Source organism: Cyprinus carpio, unplaced genomic scaffold (assembly GCF_018340385.1).
Source record: "Cyprinus carpio isolate SPL01 unplaced genomic scaffold, ASM1834038v1 S000006759, whole genome shotgun sequence".
Classification (NCBI taxonomy): Eukaryota; Metazoa; Chordata; class Actinopteri; order Cypriniformes; family Cyprinidae; genus Cyprinus; species Cyprinus carpio.
In genome coordinates this window covers 1,382,938-1,404,099 of record NW_024879356.1, presented here as the reverse complement: position 1 = coordinate 1,404,099, position 21,162 = coordinate 1,382,938, and the positions used below count along the sequence as shown (strand labels likewise).

Below are 21,162 nucleotides of genomic sequence, written 5' to 3'. Positions count from 1 at the left end.
GAGATCAGCCGTCCAAATGTTCTTCCGCGCCCTTAGCCCTGCCGGGGAAACGTCCAACACCGATTCCCGACCGCGATTAGGTGACGCACAAGCGCTCTGTCGCCGTCCAATCATCGAGCTCCATGTCACACAGCAGCGGGGTCCAGATGAAAGGTGGCAAGAAGAAGAAATGCAGCCGGCTGCGCTCGCGCGGTGTTGGCAGTGACCAAAATGGTTACTTTCTCGATAGACCATCGCTCACAGACGACACAATTACTTTAATATGAGGAATGTACTTCAAATCCCATAGATACATTCAACTAGGAACGCGTTTCTCTAGACTTTGAAGCATTGGCTATACGGTATGATATGGCGCTGGCGGCTTTTGCACGCAGCTGTTCTATGTCCAGCGAGCGCTGGTCGCCTGTTTTCCGAGTCCACATCTGGAGGTGGAAACGGGCCGTGGTGGGCTTATTGCTGCCCCTTGCCCTCGGGCTTACTAACCGAAAAGACTGGGCCACCGCCAGCACGGACCACCGCCGGTTATGAGGTGGAGCCGATGCAGGACGCTAGAGAAGCTGCCTCTTCATCCTGGGGTTATTGATCACCGTAGAGGGAGACCACTTCACTGACGTCTTCAACATGTCACTGGTTGCCATGGCGTGGGCATCTCATAACGTCAGTGTGTATGATAATCAGATGCAAGACTTATATTGGATTCTTATGCGTTTCGGGAATAAGTGAAGTGAATTGCAGTCACATGCATCCAGTCCATTCCTGCTCTTTCTGGGACTCGAGCCAAAGAGTTTCATGTTGGCGCACTTAATGTTACTACTTTGTGTTTAGATATGATTGTTTATTAATGCCATATGCTTTTTCACTTTTTTTGCTCGTATTGGTGTCTGATATAGTATCTTTCCTGGTTATCAATATAATGGGTCAAAGACGAATATGTATAACAAGATACTCAGAAAATATTGGTAACTTATCTGGATAAACGTGTGACATCCATGCACTGAACTTCTTGTTCCTTGATTTCAAGCCGAAACAGACGTTGTAATACCACTGTTTGCATTAATGTTCTTTAGAAGTTTTGAGAGCATATTACTCACTTAGTTTTTGTCTTTATAATGTTGTGGTGTGCTGCTGTAGCTCAAGTGGTAGAGCAGTGCGTTGCCAAGCGCAAGGTTGGGGTTCGAAACCTGAAGGCATTTACTACACCTGTTTGCTTGAATGGGCGACTGTAGGAGGTTTGGAATAAAAGCGCTGCTAAATGGCATAAATTTATTTAATTTCCCTGTTTAATTTATAGGAGCAGATCAGCCTGTTCTGTTTCAAACCTCGCGTAACGTTATATTTCTCAATGGAAGTAAAGGAGTGTCTTGATATCATGCCACTTGCGCACCTTTACAAATATTTTGTAACTGACAAATATGTGGTAGGTGTGAACAGAGGTCTGAATCACGTTAATAGCTAATATAAATTCTCCCTCTTTATTCATGCATGCTGCTATGGACCAGTCATTTTAAAGAAAAACCCCAATAATTACGTGTTGTATTTTTGAGTTGCAGATTTCTTTTCTCAGCTTCCTATTAAAAAGTAGTTATCCATATTAATTTTAAGCTTTATTTTTATGTGTTATTATGTTAACAGTGAGTTATTTCCTGGCCTAACAGAACTGTGTGGCTTATCCATAGAAAGCCACTGATCTAAAAAACCACTTTGTCCAGGTTCAGCAAATCGAGTGGTCTCTCGTGACATGTTCCTTAATTGCCCTCAGATGTTGAGAGTCGATTTGTCTTCTGAAGAAGATGTTGAGGTTGCTGATAACGTTTTTTTAGATTGATGTTAATGATGATGCATAACAGATGCTAAAGTGTAAAAGCAGTTTTTATGGTTTATGTCTAATTTTTAATGGAGGAGAAAGAACATCTCTTTCTTTGCTGGAGCTATAGTGTGTTGATGGGTGTGAGACATCTTGTTTTTAGCAAGGTTGTATTCAGCGAGTGAATAACTGCCAGACTCATGGAGGAGATCCTGAAACAGCACAGGAGCTTTTGGGAATGGACTGGCGTCCAAATACTCGGTTGGAGTTTATGAAGCAACGGGTACAGATAAACAAGAGCATCAAGGTGAGGCTCCAAACTGAGGAACGACTGGTGCTTTTGTTTGAGATGCTCACTGGGTGGAACTTCCTGTACAAACAGGTGGATCAGACATATTTAGTGCCGAGATGAAATGCGGTGTGGGCACACTTTATGATCCTCTGATGGATCGCAATGAATTAGTTTTGTTTACACCTTTTATTCTGTTTTCAGGGCTTGCGGTTTGGAAACACTTGCGAAGTCACTTGTTAATTATGGAGAAACCAACACTTTCTAGCGTTTTTTGTCTGGAAAAGATTCATTGTTTGCCTAACTTTGTACAGATCAGGAAGTCGGTTTTCGTTTTCCAAAGCCTGCCTTCAAAAAGAAAGAGCATGTTTCATTGTCACATTTTTGTATCCTGATATTGTTTTTTTTTTTTTTTTTTTTTTTTTTTTTTTTACTTATTGTTTTTTTTTTTTTTTTTTTTTTTTTTTTTTTTATTTTTTCTTTTTTTACTTCTAGCCTAATATATATATTTGGGGAGAGCATACGGAGTTCTTTCTGCAGATTCAATCGTGAACAGTAGTTCAGATTTTGCTCTGCATCCATCACATGTAGCACTCAAAAAGTGCGGGTCAGGGAGAATTTGTTCAGATAATTTGTTATTCTGTTCATAGGGATGCATCTAACTTTTATTTTAAACCTGACATTAAAATAAATCTTCATTTCCAGTCTCTTTTCTATTTCAAATGTATTGCAGTATCATTACAAAATGGTCAAAAAGTGGTTTTCACACTAGGCCATCAGCAGCAACTAACTTTTTTTACTGGTATCATCGATCATAGAAATATTTACTGCTGGCAAATCAAATACCAATTTTTTAATCGACTGAAGTATTGTTGCTTGAATTCAGTCAAACCTGCGCAGGAATACGTTCCATCTTGAATATAAACCGTTCATTTACGTTTGCGAATATTTTCACCAATAATTGCTTAACTTGCTGTCTTCTTGGTCAAGGTTTTACGGGGGGGGGCACGATAATTATACATTTATCATAATATATATATTAAGGAGATCTCAACAGACCCGTCGATGGTGGATTCATTGTATGACCTGAAAGTCTCAGTAGATTCAAGGCTGTTCGACTGGTCGTTCAACTGGGTTTAAATAAATTGGAGCTAAATGCAGAATCGCGTAAATTTCGTCTAGCTGGCTTGTGGAGGTAAGCTGGTGAACGGTAACGGTATAAGCATCATCCATTTCGTCACACAATGTAAAAAGCCAGGCACTTCGTGTGGTTCAGCACAGTAAAGTTCTACATAGAAACAACATAAGAGTTCTTGAAGCACCGAAAACAATCGAAAATGAAGTAACTGATGCATTTCGTAGGCCAACTGTTTCCATCTCGTAAATTCCTTGCAGGACTGCAGGACATAGGATAGACGGTGTTCAGTACCAGCATGCATGCTTTTAACTTGTTAATTCGATTTCTAATGACTTGATGAATTGCAAGCGTTATTCCATGTTAACAGTACGCATTTACCTAAATAACCATAGTTTCAGAACAGACCAGGGAGCAAGTTGAGCCGTCAAACGAAGTCTTGAATTCATGAAATCACCCATTTTCCGTGTCCCATGCATGTTTAGGATAAAGCTGCGAAAAACATGGGTAAAAGTGAACGATATAAAATACCCCTGCAGCGAAGTTAGGGGAGGTTGCACTGTAGAAAGGTTAGGAGAAAAAATACTAATCTATCTGTAGTGATTCAGTGGAAGTCGCTGACGCTACCGCAAAACCGGATACTGAAGCCTCTACAGGCTGGGGACCTGTGGCTCGAGCGCATCCAGGAGGGCCTGCCGCGATCTAACATCCTATCTATTGTTCCGCTACCAACAAAGCTAGAGCACCTTCCCCCGCCTCATAAGCAGGCCGTTTATTTTGTAAAGAAAATTAATGCCGGATTCAGAGCAGTTAACAATAGGCCGCTCAGACCAGACACATATCCGTTCCACGCGCATTCAGTGTTCGTCCCTACGGGACGACAGGCGTATTCACTCACCAGTTTCTGCGTTGGGCCCTAAACTAGGGCACAGCTCTCGGGCCCATAAGTTCAAAGTGGATCCATGCCAGAAGAATACATTTGTCCCAAAGTAAAGCCAGCAGTTTGTTTCCTTGATGGTTTTTTTTTTAATTTAAGATGCTATGATATAGGCGACTGTTATGATTAAGAATGTGGATGAAACCATAAGTGTGGCTCCTGCGCTCAACCAGGTTCTTTGGGAAGAAAAAAAAAGGATGACAACGCTGGTGCTTTTTGTTTGCTACATTTTAACAATAGCACAAATCTTCTCTTTTATTGTGAGTTGTTGCCAATGAAAGCAAACACTTTTGCGGAAAGTTTTTTTTTTTTTATTTTCATTATTAATTTGTATTTTATTTTTTTATGTCTCATTTGTTTGCGATCGTGCCGGAGCTGCTTTCATGTCATTCTAGCGGGTTTGAAATCACATTAGAGTCTGTTCCTTACTCAAAATGACCGAGTAAACTCAAAGTTTAAAAAGAGTTACACTAGTCAGTTGGTGGACTCACATTACCGGATCTAATCTGGTGTTATGCCAAGACGTTGTGCTCATGTCATGAGGATTGTATCTTTGCGTCCATCCTCCGTGGTGCATGTAAAGTACAAGCCTAGTTTTACATTATAAATAATAGGTTTAACATTCAGGTGCATTCGCGAATATGGAAACTGGTTTTGATTTATGCCGAATGAGACATGAGCAATAACCTCTAAACGAAATTTAGCCAAAGACGGCTTCGCTTCGTCCTCGTCTGCCACATACGATCCGTTGCACTGTATGCCGGGTTTTTAAAAGCAAATAATAGACCTACCTTACCGCAAAAATCTGACATTGTCTAGACGAATCCATCAAGATCAAATTAATGTGAGTAACAGTGTTTGCGCGCAGCGCCGATGTAGCAGTTGCACTTAATGCGCAGCAGCATCACACGCGCGCGCACAGTACGTTTGGGTAATTTTATTTTAAATGCCATAATGTTAGTTGACAACATTGCATTGTGTTTTTTAAATACAACAACGAGCACCACAAAACCATTTAAAGAGTCGCGTTCACGGGATTCCTTCATCCGTGCGGATTGGAAACGGTCACAAAGTAAACTTTCATTTTAAAGGAAATCATCATAATCACATCTATTCATTTTAGAACCCTGCTACTAGCATTTTATTCAGACTTAAACCCCGTTAATTCAAGCGAGAAAGCGTTTTGTGTGTGAGTGTGGCTTTTGCACATCCTCTCATACCGGTGACTGCGTGCCTGCAATAGACGCATTTTGCAGCATTATGGTTAACGATTAATCGATTAATTGATCGTTAATTTAAACTAAAATCAATCATAAAACATTTATATAAATATTTTAAATAATTAGTATATGTATATATGTATGTATATATATATATATATATATATATATATATATATATATATTATATATATATATATATATATATATATATATATATATCTATATATACACACACACACACACACACACACACACACACACACACACACACCACACACACACACACAACACACACACACACACACACACACATATATACATACAGTTGTGCTCACAAGTTTGCATACCCCTTGCAGAAATGTGCAAAATGTTAATAATTGAAACAAAATAAGAGGGATCATAAACATTGTGTGATATTTTTTATTTAGTACTGTCCTGAATAAGCTATTTCACATAAATCTTAATACTGAATCTTAATACTGGCAAAATGATAACTGAATTTATAAAAATGACCCCATTCAAAAGTTTACATACCCTTGAATCGTAAACATTTACTGATGCACAAGAAGCCCACACAATTGCATTAAGAGCCAGGGGATGTAAACTTTTAATCATGATGATGATGATGATGATGATGATGATGTTAATTCTTCTCATTTTTTTTTTAACGATCATATTTTTTCTTTTAGTACTGGATTTCAGAAGTTACATAAATACTTACATGTTTCCCAGAAGACAAAATAAGTACAATTTACCCTGATCATCCTTTTTAGTAAAGTTTACACCCCGTCTCATAAATATATATTTATATACTGTTGCTAATTTTATTCCTCAAATTGTCATCATTAAAGTAACTTTGTATGAGTCCGTTCACAAGATGTGACTGCCTGTTTAAATCTCAGTCTCCTCACACGTCTGACTATAACAAGAAGACTGACTTCATATGTAGTCACTTGTTCTGAGTTACTCAGCTTCTAAATGGAAGATTACAGCAATGTCTATGCATTGCCCGAATGTTTTAGGCTGTTTAAATGTTGTCCACACTTAATATAAAGTAATTTTTCCTGTCCTCTATAGTGGGGTATATCTTGTCAGTCAGTGGTGAAAGTCTTATCTCCAGACGATGGGCGGCTCAGTATCGTCCAGGCAGCCCAGCAGCTCTGCAGGGATGTTGAGCAGAAGGAAAAGACACTCAAAGACATTAACGTCACGGTGCTGGACTCATTACTCAGAGGTGAGGTTACAGCGTGTCTGTCAGCTGACAAGCACAAACTGTTATATATGAGCATTTAGTACTGTAATTTGACAGCGCAATCCACATTGAAACTTAGGGTTTTATATATATATAAAACAAAAGACTAACACACAACCTATATATATAAAAAATTTCAAAGTGCCTTATGAGAAATTTCAAGTCAAAGCCAGTGAAATCATAATAAATGGGATATTTTTCTGATGTATTGTATTGATGTCTTTCTTTTCACAGTACAAGAGTAGAATAAAAAGAAACACCTTTAACGTCAACTTTTTGCTGTGAAATGTAAAAAAAAAAAAAAGATTAAAAACTCATAAAACATTGAAAATACCAAATAATCTAATATTTTACTGACCGTTTATATGGTAATTTGACATTTCTTTATAGATGCAATGATTTAAACCTTTGACGTTTCAAATAAATTGACCCTTTTTGTGACAGAATAAAAAAGGTAAATTGACTTTTTAATAAATATTGGGTAATAATATTAAATATTAATCATGTAAATCAGTTTTATACAAAATTGTATTACAAGATATTTATATTAATAAAATATTTCTTATTATTTATAGTTACAATAATGTTGGATGTATCACACCAAAATCCACTTACAAAAATACAATAGTATATATCAGGAACATGATAATATCAGATAACAAGAGGCACAATAGAGAATGTACATTTCAGGCCATCAGAGTGATGAAGAATATGTATAGCACAACCTCTGATGGCAACAGTATGAGCATCATGGCTCCTCTGTGATTGCAGCTCCTCCTGGAGGATATGTTGTGTTGAGAGACGGATCTGTGGTTCAGGACCTTTTTTTTGTAGTTTCTATGGTCTCCAGGATCCTCTCGGTTAACAAAAGAGCCTGTAGTGTTCTCAGTATTCATCTTCAGAAGCTGTTTTCCCCCCTGTGCAGAGTCAAAAGAACATACCAGACCCAGACCTGGTGCTGAAGTTCGGCCCTGTGGAAAGCACACTTGGGTTTCTTCCCTGGCACATCAGACTAACAGAGATTATGTGAGTATGCTCATGTATCGATGTAATTGAGAAAGACCAAACTGTACAGATTACAGGCCAATTGCTTTGTATAGAACATTTAGATTTTTGTTCTTTTTGGTCCTTTCCTCTGGGTTTTCTTTTGTGCATCTTAAAAAGTCTTCATTTGTTCTTCCACAAATTAGGGCCTTAAAGTCAGAGCCGAATAACTTAAATTCATAAAGATGTTGCATTAAATATTGCATGCACTGCAAAAAAAGTACACTTACTTTAGATGCAAAATGAAGTCTTGTTGTCTAAGACATTGAACAAAATGAAGTGAGTTCATGCTAAAACAAGAACAAGATGGTATTTAAAGTACAGTGGGCTTCAAAGTCTACAATAGATGTATAGAATTTAAAATCAAATTTAACCCTGGAAATAAAGTGTGAATCTACAACAAAGAAATAAAGTTTAGAGAAATAGTGAGGGATCGGTAGCAGAAAGTCTGTTATTTTCATAGTTGTGTTTCCCTCTGTGCTTATGGTGGCATTTTGCCTGTAGAGTTTACTTAAATCCTTCGCCGTGATTATCAGCACAGATTAACAAGTAAACCTGTCCCACGCTGGCACACTAACCTCTGGAAGCTTCCCCAGCGTGTGTGATGATGTGTACAGCTCTGTGAGATCACGGCACACATGCAGACTTTCACCGCATTGCATCATGCAACCCACTATCAGCTTCCTGCAGTCTGACAGTCTCCATCTTAACTGTTTTAAACACCAGTTTCTTGTCTAAATTAATTTGCATGGAGTTTTTTTAACCCCTCCCAAGATTGTGAATGATAAATGCCTTACTAATTTTATTAAAAGGTCATATACACTTTTCATTCTGTATAAATTTTGACCCAAAATCTTAATGCACAAATTGACAAAAATTTGAGATTAAATGAGAAAATATTAATATTAATGACATTTTAAAAGTAAAAGCATATAAATATGGACTTTTTATCCTGTCGACTTGTGTTAAGAAACAGAATTTAATAGAGAAAGAAACATGTATTTTCCTTTTCAGTGATAATTGCAAAAATATTGAACTAATGGAGAAGTAAATTAGCATTGTTCAACGCTGAATGGTATTGGTTTGCGTTTCTCTGAGCTTCCACTAGATGGCAGTGTGTCGCTGCACTGATTCACTGCATTATTTGCAAACATGATCCTCTGCTTTGTTTCGCTTCCATGTATCACAACACATTCATTCTAAGCCTTGGATGATAACACATCTGTAGACTGTTAATCGGGGCTGTTTTTAAAGTAATTAAAATGATTTTTAGAAGTTTAAGTGATTGTACAAAATTGATTTACAATTATGCACCTACATTTCAGGTATGTAATTAGCTACATTTTAATTATATCAGCCCAGCTACCCTGAGGGGAAACTGAGATAATCCAACCACATCTAATCATCTTCATTTCCACTAAAATGAAATGTGCACATTTGGAAATGACTGAAATTGCCGGAGAGTTATTATTATTATTTTTTTTAGAGAAATTAGTACTTTTATACAGCAACGGCACGTTAATTTGAATAAAAATAGCTGTAAAGACATTTATAATGTTGCAAAAAGTTCTACTTTAACTAAATACTGTTCTTGTCAATTCAGCTTTATTTATATAGCGCTTTTAACAATACAGATTGTGTCCAAGCAGCTTTACAGTATTAAATGGGAAAATAGTGTGTCAGTAATGCAATTGATAAAAATGCATTGATAAGCAAATCAGCAGCAAATCAGCATATGAGAACGATTTCTAAAGGAACTTAAGACTGGAGTAATGATGCTGACAATGTAGCTTTGCATCACAAGAATAAATTACATTATAATAAAGAAATGTTATTACCATTATAGTATTTTATTACTTTTAACAATGTTACTAAATAGTATTACTCTTTTTAGTGTGTATTTGATTAAATAAATGCAGCCTTGGTGAGCATAAGAGCTTTTAAAATCACATTTATTTTATTATGCATTCTGTACTGCACAAATGTTCAGTATGAGAGAAAAAACATGGTGTAGAACCAAGGTTCAGCTTTAATTAAAATCATGAAATTCAGCTGTAACAATATTTTCTAAATCGCCAATTAATCAACAGTTTTTCATTGTAAAAAATGAAACCTATTTAAGAAAATGAAAGGCATCATTAAAATGAATAAAAAAACAAAACAAAAATAATAACATAATATATTTATTAGTGTTTCTGAAGTATCTGATCTCTCAATTTCTCTCTCCTCTCCACCTGTAGCTCTATGCCGTCCCACGTAGATGTCTCTTACGATGACCTGTTCGGTGCTCTGAAGCGCTATGCGACGTGCGAGCAGCGGTTGGGCAAGTGAGGATCAGTCCGCAGAGAGCAGAACAGAAGGAACTGAACGAGCGAGAGGGGATGGAGGGGGTCCGTCCCTCTCTTCATGTTTACAGTACAAGCACTAGAGACTCAGCGCCAGCAACCCGCTGCTGCTGCTCTTCTCCACCAAGGCCGGCCGGGCGTCTCTCTCTGTGTGTGTGTGTGTGTGTGTGTGATATTTATACTTGTGCGTTTGTGTACGTGTGAGTCACCCGTGAATAACAACACGCAGAAAAGGACGCGAGCGCTGCCTTGCAGACAAGCCGGTCACTCGAAGAGCTTGGTTAGCCATGTGGTGTAAACTTACCATCATTTTTTTTTGTAACTTTCCTGTATCTTTGGACACTTTGGAATGGTGGCAGTTGGTAAAAGTGCACTGAACTCTACAGAAGCAGCATACAGTCATCGGTCTTGCACAGCGAACGAGAGCCCCTGGAGAGGGAATGCGCTTCTAGTTGCACAGCTGCGTTCAGACGGCGCAAACGTGCGAGATTTTTCTATTTCGTCGAATCTTCTGCATGCCGAATCTGTCTTATTGCTACGTCACGTTCCCATTAAGGCTGTAAATGGATATGTGTGTGTTTATTCGTAATTGTGTCGTTTGAATGTGCGCCTGCGTGCCACGAGTGACACTAATTAGCATTACACCCTGAAGTTTACACACTTTACATCTACATCGTTCCCCCCCGAAAGCTGTTGCTGTTTGTAATTGCTCGTGGCACTGATTATGGTTTTATTTGATTTATAGTAAATATTGTTTCATTCAGAAGTCTTTTTTTCTGTTGATATCTCTATGGATCAGAAATGTTTCACATTAATATTTTCTGAGATCTGTGATTGTTTTTTCATAAAAGGCAACAGGCTTTTCATGGTTGTGCTCCGCACAAGAAGAAGTCTTAAATGTGTAATTCATGGGTTGGTTTGCTAGTGTCCAGTGTGAATGTACAATAAACGTTACTGAATCCTTTAACTGTAGTTGTATTGAGAGTGGCATTGATTCTTCTGTGGTGGAGTCGAAATGTAAAGAGGAATGATTTTCCTTTGCAGCTTCACTCTCACGCTTCCTGCTTCTGACTGGTGTGCCACTTTTCTTTTAACTTCTGTGTATTTCATCTGACAGTTCTTCATCTGGCTGACACTTTTATCCAAAGTGACTTGCGTTCAGGCTATATATTTTATCACCATGATCCCTGGGAATTGAGCTCATGGAATTGGCATTTCTAGTGACATGCTTTAGCAGTTACAGGAGCTCTGCTGGTATATTGGATACATCCAGAATAATTCTTCTACAGTAATTCAGCTTTTCGTCCATAAGGTTCACATGTACTGCCATGCAGAAGTTTGGGGTTGTACGGTTTTTCTAATGTTTTTTTAAAAGAAGTCTCTTATGCTCACCAAGGCTGCATTTATTTGATTAAAAACACAGAAAATACTGCAGAATAATTTGCAACCATTAAAAAAAAAAACAATTAACCAATATTAGATCTAACCATTAATACAGTTTATTTCCATTTTTATTATATTTACATTGAATGCACTCTTAAAGCTAATCTATAAAAACACACTGGACATTATAATGTTATGGTTAAATTCACTTGAAACATTTAGAATGGCTTATTTTAATTTGTAGTGAGCAATTTCATTTAGACAAAATATTAAAGAATTTTAACATTAGCCATTTACAATTTATTGACCGTAACAAGAAGCCAAAATTATAATATTGGTTACAATGTTAACATTAACCAAATTAGCTACTGTCAAAATCTGAAAAACGGGCAACAAACAAAGGCAAAGAATGAATTGTCCTCATAGATAGCTTCTGCTTTATTGGAAGGAATTGAAATGTTTATTATACACTCATGTTGTTTCAAAAAGTATGACTGATTGTCTTGTCAAACACAAAAGAAGTTAACCAGAATGTCTAAGGATGATCTCAATCTCAAGAATGTACTTACCACCATAAATGTAGTTTGTACTCGAGCACTAGATTCCAACCTGTCTGAAGCTTTACAATATCTTGTGTGAAACCCAGACTGAAATTAAACTTATCCAGAATTTTAAATCCTGTGGTTAACGTTCACTTCCATTTATATGTGAAGAGCAGCCTTGAACTTCGTGCAATAAATAACTCCTTGTGTGTTCTACAGAGTAAAGTCAGTCATAGGGGTTTCAAAGGCATGAGTGATGGATTTACATTTCTGGGAGAACTGTAACTTTATATTTACATTCAGAAATAGTAGATGTAATTGGGACATCAAAGCTGAAGGATGGGGGTTGCCATAAATTCCTCCTGTTCTTATTAAACACCTCCATGTTCAAAAATGCAGCTTCTGAAGTAGTTCGCACATTTAGGTCAGTGAGGACAGGAGGTGTTAATGAACATCTGGGGCCACCGATTACATCCCGAGACTTATTCATTGCTTCTGTCAGGTGTCATTTACTTTCTCCTTTAGAGGTAAAAGACTGTGAAAATGACTATATTGAGAAGAAAAAGCAGACCAAAAACTGGTGGCCTTTGAATTTTACCCTTCATTTGATGGTTCGATATCTACGGCTGACTATGTTCAGAGTTACTAAAATCTGCTTTTCATATTTACGATGTTCTCACAGGAGATGTTTCATTATAGATCGTTGCTGGGATTGAAGATACGGCAGGTTGCATTTTTAAGAGCTTATCTGCCTCAGGAGGACAGAATAATGCTGAAAATAAACAGAAGAAAATTTGGCTCCAATGCTTTAGATTTTCGATGCAGTTTGAAATGTACAAACTAATTCGGTCTTGCATGTCCCTCGTCATCTTTAATGTGTTACATATTTTATTTGGGAAAGCTTTTCCATATTTATTGCTATTTTTCATATCACTTAGATTTTCTTTTCATGTTTTTTTTATTTTACATGGATTCATAAACAGCCAGTGCGTTTTGTTACAACTAATTGCAAGCAAGAAGGGTTTATTGCCTTAAGCGTCTTCGCACAGAATCTAGTTTCGCTCCATTTTTTGTCTCTAAAGAGTAAATAAATGTGTGAGCTTCATTTTGAACAATTTCATACGGCTGAACATGAAAAATACATGACGACTTTGAACTAATAAGATTGTCAAGATGTTTTGGGAGTATCTGAAGAACAAACTGTCATGACCTACTTGTGAAAACTAAAAAAAAAAAAAAAAAAGAAAAAAAAAAAGCCGTAATCTGGTAGTCATCCTAATAGTTGTTGGTGAGTAAATTTGAGGTCTGGTTTGAAACTATGCCGCCTTAATAAATCCATATTTCACCATAGTTTTAAATTGATGAAAATTATTTGTCCAGTTATTTGTCATACTGTATGAAATTATTGTATTTTTATCAAATGAGAGATGTAAATTTGTTATGGTTTAGTTTATTAAGCATATATATAAATATGTTATGTATATGTGTATATATATATATATATATATAGCTAGCTTTTTTTTCTTTGGACATTTTATATATTTTTAATGTAAAGTTTGTTTCCTATCAAATGAACAATTCCATATTAAAGGAATAGTTCACTCATAAATGGAAATTTGCTGAAAATTTACTCACCTTCTGGCCACCCAAGACCTAGATAAGGAGGCGGGATTATGGATTTATTTATTGGCCGGAAGGTTTAAAGTTGAAACACTGTAATGATGGATTTGCTTCTTACAAACATGCAAATTTTCCGCTTCACAAGATATTAATTGATAGACTGGAGTGGATTATTGTGCTGTTTATATCAGCTGTTTGGACTCTCATTCTGACGGCACCCATTCACTGCATTGGTGAGCAAGTGATGTAATGCTACATTTCTCCAAACCTGTTCTGATGAAGAAACAAACTCATCTACATAACAGACGGCCTGAGGGTGAGTACATTTTCAACAGATTTTCATTTTTGGGGGAATTAGTTCATTTGTGATGCAAGCGTTCTTACTGATAGTGGATTAAGAACTTATCTGTGTCTGTCTGAATGATCTTTAGTGTGTGTTATATGAAGCTTTTGTTCAAAATCCTTTGTTCTTTTCATTGTACGTGCTTCCAATAAAGCACAAGTCCTCGTCAGTCAGGGGTTCAGTCAGTCAAAGAGAAAGGCATCGACCGTGGCTCTAGGTGATCCACCCCCCCGTGGCTAATAAGATAAATATTGCAGCAGCACGCTAACACCTTGAATAGAAACAAATCAATTGATCACCGGAGCACATTGAACTGAGGTGCTAAGAAAGAATAATTCAGACCTGCCTACAAAAATAGCATCTCGTAGTGGATTAGCCAAAGTCTAAATTATCATTAGGTTGTTTCAGGGTACACAAAACAGTCGGGATGCATTAGCAGGACACATAAATCCACTCAGGGACCTGCTTTTTGAGGTCTGCAGTTCCCTTGTTTTTATGGATTTTAATTTGTGCCTATTTATAGTACAGACATTGTCAGGTCATTCTCTTGTAATAGGGTGTTTGTCTCCTGCCGCTCGACAAAGCATGTCATGTTGCAGTCACGGGCCCTCAGCAAAGGAAAAAGATAACGCTTCTTCATATATCAGCATTCTTCAGGCTGAGTGAAATTTTAAATGGATTTCCCACCCGATAGTCTTTCAGTCGAGAAATCGATCGTAAGATATTGGCTGTGGTTTGGAATAGCATACTAACTACTACTATTATGTACACTGCACACATTTCTGTTTGCATAAAGAACTCCTACCAAAATGGGCAGGAATAATGTATCCCACGATGCAATGCAATCAAACTGAACTTCCATTTCCTTTGTGAAGAATGAAACAAGAATTAACAGCTGGGATATTTAAAATCTTACAATTTTTACAATCAAACAACAAATTAACCTATCATGAAAATAAACATCATGAAATATTTTAGTTTTTCATTTGTCAAAGTGAAAAAAGAAAGTCAAATCAAATGCATTGCATTGTGGTTTGCAGTATTACACAAAGTGTGCTTGTTGTATAACAGAAACCATTGAGTAATATCGCGTGGCAATTCTGTTACATTAATAATGACGTTTTATTCATGCAGGCCAAGACTGCAGCGCAGTGTTCAGATTAAACATGCTAGAATCTGCTTAGTTTCTGTATCAGCTTCAAAACAAGCAGACAGATGCTTGATCAAGGCCAGAAGAACATGTGGGATCAAACCATCATCTTTCCAGCTCCTTCCTCGTCAACATTCAGCGGATCAACATCCATTAAAGTGGCTGGTGTACAGCTGTACTTCTCTAACACGAAAATCCCCAGTAGGTTATGATTGCACCTGCTGTCTGTAAAGTCCCTCTGAACGAGGCCCGTGACCTCTCTCTGTGCTTCAGCCACAAAGAATACACTCTATGCTGCGGTTTCACACACATGCAATATGAGAGCCAGTCCTGTTCGCATGCTGGCCACTGGTTTCCCATGACAACTAAGGGGTGATGGGTGGTCAAAGCCTGTATGAAAACACTACTTTCTCAACGTAAACACCAGCTGATACTGAACGGACTAATCTATCATTACGTAAAGTGGATGTTGATTTAAATTCAAAGTATTTCATATCAATTCAAAAAAGACAGAGAGCTTGCAAACGTGACACACTTGTTGTGCAGTTCTAAGCGCACCCATTAAACATGAAGATGTGCTGCAAGGAAATGCAATCCATGTATTGATTTCAGACCGAAGCTTCCATAACTGTTGGGCTTTTGGCACACTAACAAGCATCTAGGCTTAGATGTTCAGCCCCCTTAGGAATGAGTAACTGATCGTGGGCTTTGTGTTTTGACATCTCGCTGCACAGGGAATTGAAATACCTGCAGTGTTTCCTTATGGCAAGATTACATCCTCCGAAGACAAAGCTAGAGAATGCATTTAGTTGCCTTTTGCTATGTTTTTTGTTTCGTTGCTTCTTGTTTTCCCCTCTTGAGAAATATGCATTTGTTTATTTGCTTGCAGAAGAATCCAGTATATGCTTAATTTTCTTTCTCTCTCTAAACAAGAGCAAACTGTATTTGTCCATTTGTAGTGATTGTATAGCTGCAGATTTTTTCCTCTTTTGCTTTTCCTTTTAAGTATTGTCTAATTTATTGCTGTATTTATACTTATTCACTATTGTTATTATTTTACATATATTTATTCTTATTCTATTCTTATTATTTTCATTTATGCTGATGCAATCATATTCATTAGTATATTCTGTGAAATACTTTTGTCTGATCTTATCTTGATGTCTCTGTTAACATGCCAAAAATGTTTATTTTGTTTTTAACTCAAAAGGATTTTTTTTTAAATTGAATAATTAAAATAAAAATTAAAATAATTATTTAATTTTAATTTAAATGAAATAATTCATTGTACTTTGTTCCTGTACACACATGAATAAATCTGAAATTAAATCCCAAAATAAAATTAAACATTTAAAACAAATATTAGCAAAGTTTTTTTTTAATGAGATATTAAATGAAAGATTTCTGGGAAAAGTATATTTATACATATATAATTCTACACAATATTTTCTATTGTGTATAATGTTACATTTATTTATTAATGCATTTTTAATGTATTTTTCTTATATTTACTAAATATTTTGACTACGTAATATTACAGAACTATTTTTTATTTAATAAATCAGATTAAATTTATTTATTTGTTAATTATTTAATTTATATGTACATTTTTATTTAGTAAATCTATCTTATATTTACTAGATATGATTACATTTATTTATTACAGTAGGTACTATTACATTTACCAAATGTGCTTACATTTCTTTATTACTGCTTTTTATTTTTAACCCATTCTCATTGGTTGACGCGTAGCGTCGGAAACAGTGGCCTCTAGCGGTCAGACTGTCTACACTCAATCAAAAGCGCACCGCCTCCCAATAATCACGGCAGTCCTGCTCCGGCGTTCAGAAAATGCGCACCGACACACCACCGCAAACATCTGCTCAGAAAGCAAACAGGAGAACAGGTGCAACATCGCGCATGAATCTGTAACATCCAGTGACTTCTAGGAGCCCCCAGCATCCCTCCTCCTCCAGCACTTACTGGAGATACATACACCAGTTTGTTTATTCTCACCTGCAATATGGAGAGCTGGAGCTGCTCGGAATAACCAAAGCCTCAGGAATGATCACTGCTTACTGACTGACGGCTTCAGTTTTCAGCTTTAAAGATGATGCCCGAGCACCAGAAACCATGTTGTCACCACTATCGAGACCATTCCATCAGAGACAGTCACCGCATCACCATTCGCTGCTTCAGAGGATGAAGAAAGTGTTTAAACAGGTAAGAGAAACTACTGGAAATATCCTGTCAGGATGTGTTTGGATTTGCTCCTCCACGCCAGCAGACATCAATTCAACTTTGTCATGCTAGGCACATTTATTAAGATGTTTATTTTGCATTCGCACCTGGTTTGCTCAATCAGAGAAGACTGAAGCAATCTGTTCTTATGCACACATTCGAGTTCCCAATAGTGCATCCAGATGTGATGTTTGTAATGGCTGTTCCAAACTATATTTCTATTTTTATCTATAGAGAGGTGAAGCAAGTACTGTTTTATATTCATGAGCCATGCGCAGGTTTTTTTGTTCTGTCGTACTATTTATTTGGACAGAGAAGTAGGAAATATTAATGTTCTAATGTCAGTTACTGTCATTTCCTAAATTGATTCCTACAAAACATCCCTCTCATGTTGTTTCCTCGGTCAGTGAGCATCACCAATTGTCTTTTTGTAAAAGTCAGGATTCACTTGTGATGTGTGTGTCCATGCTGGCACCAGAGGAATTTTCTCTTGAAATCCTGTCACAGAAAACCTGTTGTGTATAATTTGGTCCAATAAAACTAAAATCGGAGCAACTCGGGCTTGAAAATCTACTCTTAATCAGGTTCTAAGGTGGCCAAATTTTGGTTTAATTTGGGTGGGAGTCAGTGTCAGAAATGAACTTTTACTCTTCAGTTTTTTACCTTTATAAATGCATATATCTTTAGTCAAATTTTTGTCTTTTGCATCAAAACCCATCATATTAGCACAAAATTTGCATCAAAGCGATACTCCACCCCAAAATGAAAATTTTGTCATTAATCACTTATCCCCATGTCATTCCAAACCCGTAAAAGCTTTGTTCGTCTTCGGAACACAATTTAAGACATTTTGGATGAAAACAGGGAGGCTTGAGACTGTCCATAGACCGCAGAGTAAAAATACACTGTCAAGGTCCAGGAAAGTATGAAAAGCATGGTCAGAATAGTCCAGCTGCCATCAGTGATTCAACCGTAATGTTATGAAGCGACGGGAAATACTTTTTTGTACAACGAAGAAAACAAAAATAACGTTTTTTTTCAACAATTCCTCTCCTCTGTCTCTCCAAATCTGCGTTAGCTCCATTTTGGCAAATTCTGAGCTGTATGCAGGTGGCTTACGCTCTTCTGTATCAGCCGCACCTCAAGGATACATTTTCTACATGTATTTACGCTGTGGTTAGAAAGAAAACAGCGCATCAGCGCAGCGCGGCTCACAAAGAAGAGTGTACTACGTACTGCTCAGATTCGCCAAAAATGGCACTACAACTGATTTGGAGAGACACAGAGGAGAGTAATTGTTGAATAAAGCCGTTATTTTTGTTTTTCTTCATGTACACAAAAAGTATTCTCGTCGCTTCAGAATGTTACGGTTGAACCACTGATGGCAGATGGACTATTCTGATGATGCTTTTCATACTTTCCTGGACCTTGACACTGTTATTTATTTGGCAGTCTATGGGACAGTCACAAGCCTCCTGGTTTTCATCCAAAATATCTTAAATTGAGTTCCGTTTACGGGTTTGGAACGACATGGGGGTAAGTGAATAATGTCAGAATTTTCATTTTGGGGTGGAATATCCTTTTAAAGACTGTGAAATGACAGCTACAGGCAAATACAAACCGAAAAAATCAACCTTTTAAACTGCTGCTAGTAAGAAATTAAAAGCAACACACTGAATTAAATGTGAGTTTTTTCAAGTAGAAAGTCTGAAGTTGTATTTTTCTAGTAAAATCAATTAAGTAGTCTTTATTTACAACTTCAAAAATTCAGCGTCTGCAGTCGCCGAATCCATTACTAATTGAATCTAGAAAAGAATATAAATAGGGAGTTCAAAAAAAAAAAATATATATATACATAGATTTTTCAGAGTTTAATTATGTACTTTATGTTGTTTGTTAGATAAAGGATAGAAAGCATTTTTTTTTAGTTTAGTTTTTTTTGTCTCAAGCCCTTGTTGATTTTTGATCGTAATTGGGATGTTCTAACTTTAAACGTGCCAGAAGCATTCTTCTGACTTGTTGGGAGTTGTTTTGTCTGGTAATTTGTTTTGTCCCGTGTGTGTAAAGGTATCCGGAAGGGAGGGTTTAGCTGCTCCAGTTGTGTGTGGGGTTATGCAGAGAGGATGACAGCTGGTAGTCCTAGGTCATGATCATGAGTCAGGCTGCCCACTCTTTCTCTCTCTTTACCATCTGCTGGTCCTTTTTATCCCCGCCACTTGCCTTTATCTCCCAGAACAATGTCCCAGGAGGTGGGGAATCTGTGCAGCAGCAGATCGGATTGCACGCTGGGTGCTTCAGTGCCCATTGTGAACCTGCCAAAAGTGAAATCTGTTCTTAGGGTGAAAGTGAGGCATATTCTTACTGAGGAATCTTTTAACCAGCTGGATGCCACTGTATAGAAATCAACATTTTTAGTGCCGCATCACTATTTCTAACTCATCCCACAAAGTTTGTGCTACAGGTCAAATTAAGTGGGCATATATAGTATATTGAAACCAAAATATCATATTTTGGTTTTGAGACCTGGGATGGGATCTTTCACTAACTTTATAATGCAATCAATACTGAGGTGAGTTTCTGGATCCTGGCAGTATTTGCCTATTCACATATATTCTTTATGATATACTTGATACACCTACATAATGTGCATGTTTTCATTATTTGTGTTTCTATAATCAGAGAGCATCATGAGCTTGGTCTGATCCATCATGCTTAATGTTTTCTTTGTCTGTCCTCCTTTCCAAAACCTGGTAATTGAAACGCTTGTTTGGATGAAGACGGTCATACTTATTTATGGGATTTGAAGTCATATTGTATTTGTGGTTGCTTAAAGCCATGCAATATAAAGCTTAATTAGAGGAAAGATTCAGATTGCATTAATACCCCCTCAAGGTTGTTTTGCCTTGGATTATTGTCTTACATTTAGATAGTAACCACTTAAAGGAGTAGCTCACTCAAAAAGTAAAATGTCCATGATGTTGTTCGAAACTTTTGTGCTTTTTGGAGCTTAGAGAGCATCTGGTAATGCTTGCATTGCAAGAGCAGCATAATAATTTTACAAAAGTGTTTAATCCATGCCACAAAAAAAAAAAAAGAAAAAAAAAAAAAATTAGGCATATGGGTTTTGGACAAAACGAGGGTGAGTAAATAATGACAAAACTTTCTCTCTTTTTTTTTTGTGCTGTAAACTATCCCTTTAAACTTGTACCAAGGGTAAGCCTGCCACGTTACTGCTGGGTTCTCATCAGTGTGCAATGGGGTTGTGGAAACAATGTGACATAAGAAGATATAAAATATTTTTTTTTTTTGGAGGCGAAAGCGGAGGGAAAGCGGTTCTTTTCTCTGACCAGATGGATAGTGAGGACAGCTAAGCTAAATCTAATCAAGTTCATCTGTAGAAAAACCGCATGAGGTTCAGACGGCACATGGAAGATTTTGCTTAAGATATCTTTCTTGCATTACAGCTAATTACTGTTTTTGCAAATGGATAGAAGTTGTTTTAGGGGGAAATTGCTAATGTTTTACAATGGATTTATTTTCTTTGAAATTGATCTGCCCAGTTCTAGTGGCTGTGGCATAGGGGGGGATTGGCTTCTTGGTAAAAAGATAGAAGGATAAGCTTTCACCCGAAAATCAAAATTCTGTCATCATTTACTCACCCTCAATTTGCTCCAAAACGGTATGAATTTCTTTCTTCTGGCTCGAGCACACAGCAGAAAATTCGTTTTTTGGTTCCTATTGACTTCCATAGTATTTTTTAGTATTTTTTCCACCCATACTATGGAAGGTTAAAGGTACCAGCATACTGTTTGGGTTACACCGCATCATTCGTCAATAAGTTATGTAAAAAAACA

The 21,162-nt window shown here is 37.0% G+C and overlaps 2 pseudogenes; both read left to right on the top strand.

The window, feature by feature from the left end:
- The first annotated feature begins 348 nt into the window (after window positions 1-348).
- Window positions 349-10,189, top strand: LOC122144785 (annotated as a pseudogene).
- Window positions 10,190-16,944: 6,755 nt separating this feature from the next.
- LOC122144784 overlaps window positions 16,945-21,162 on the top strand; it is an 82,797-nt pseudogene continuing 78,579 nt past the window's right edge.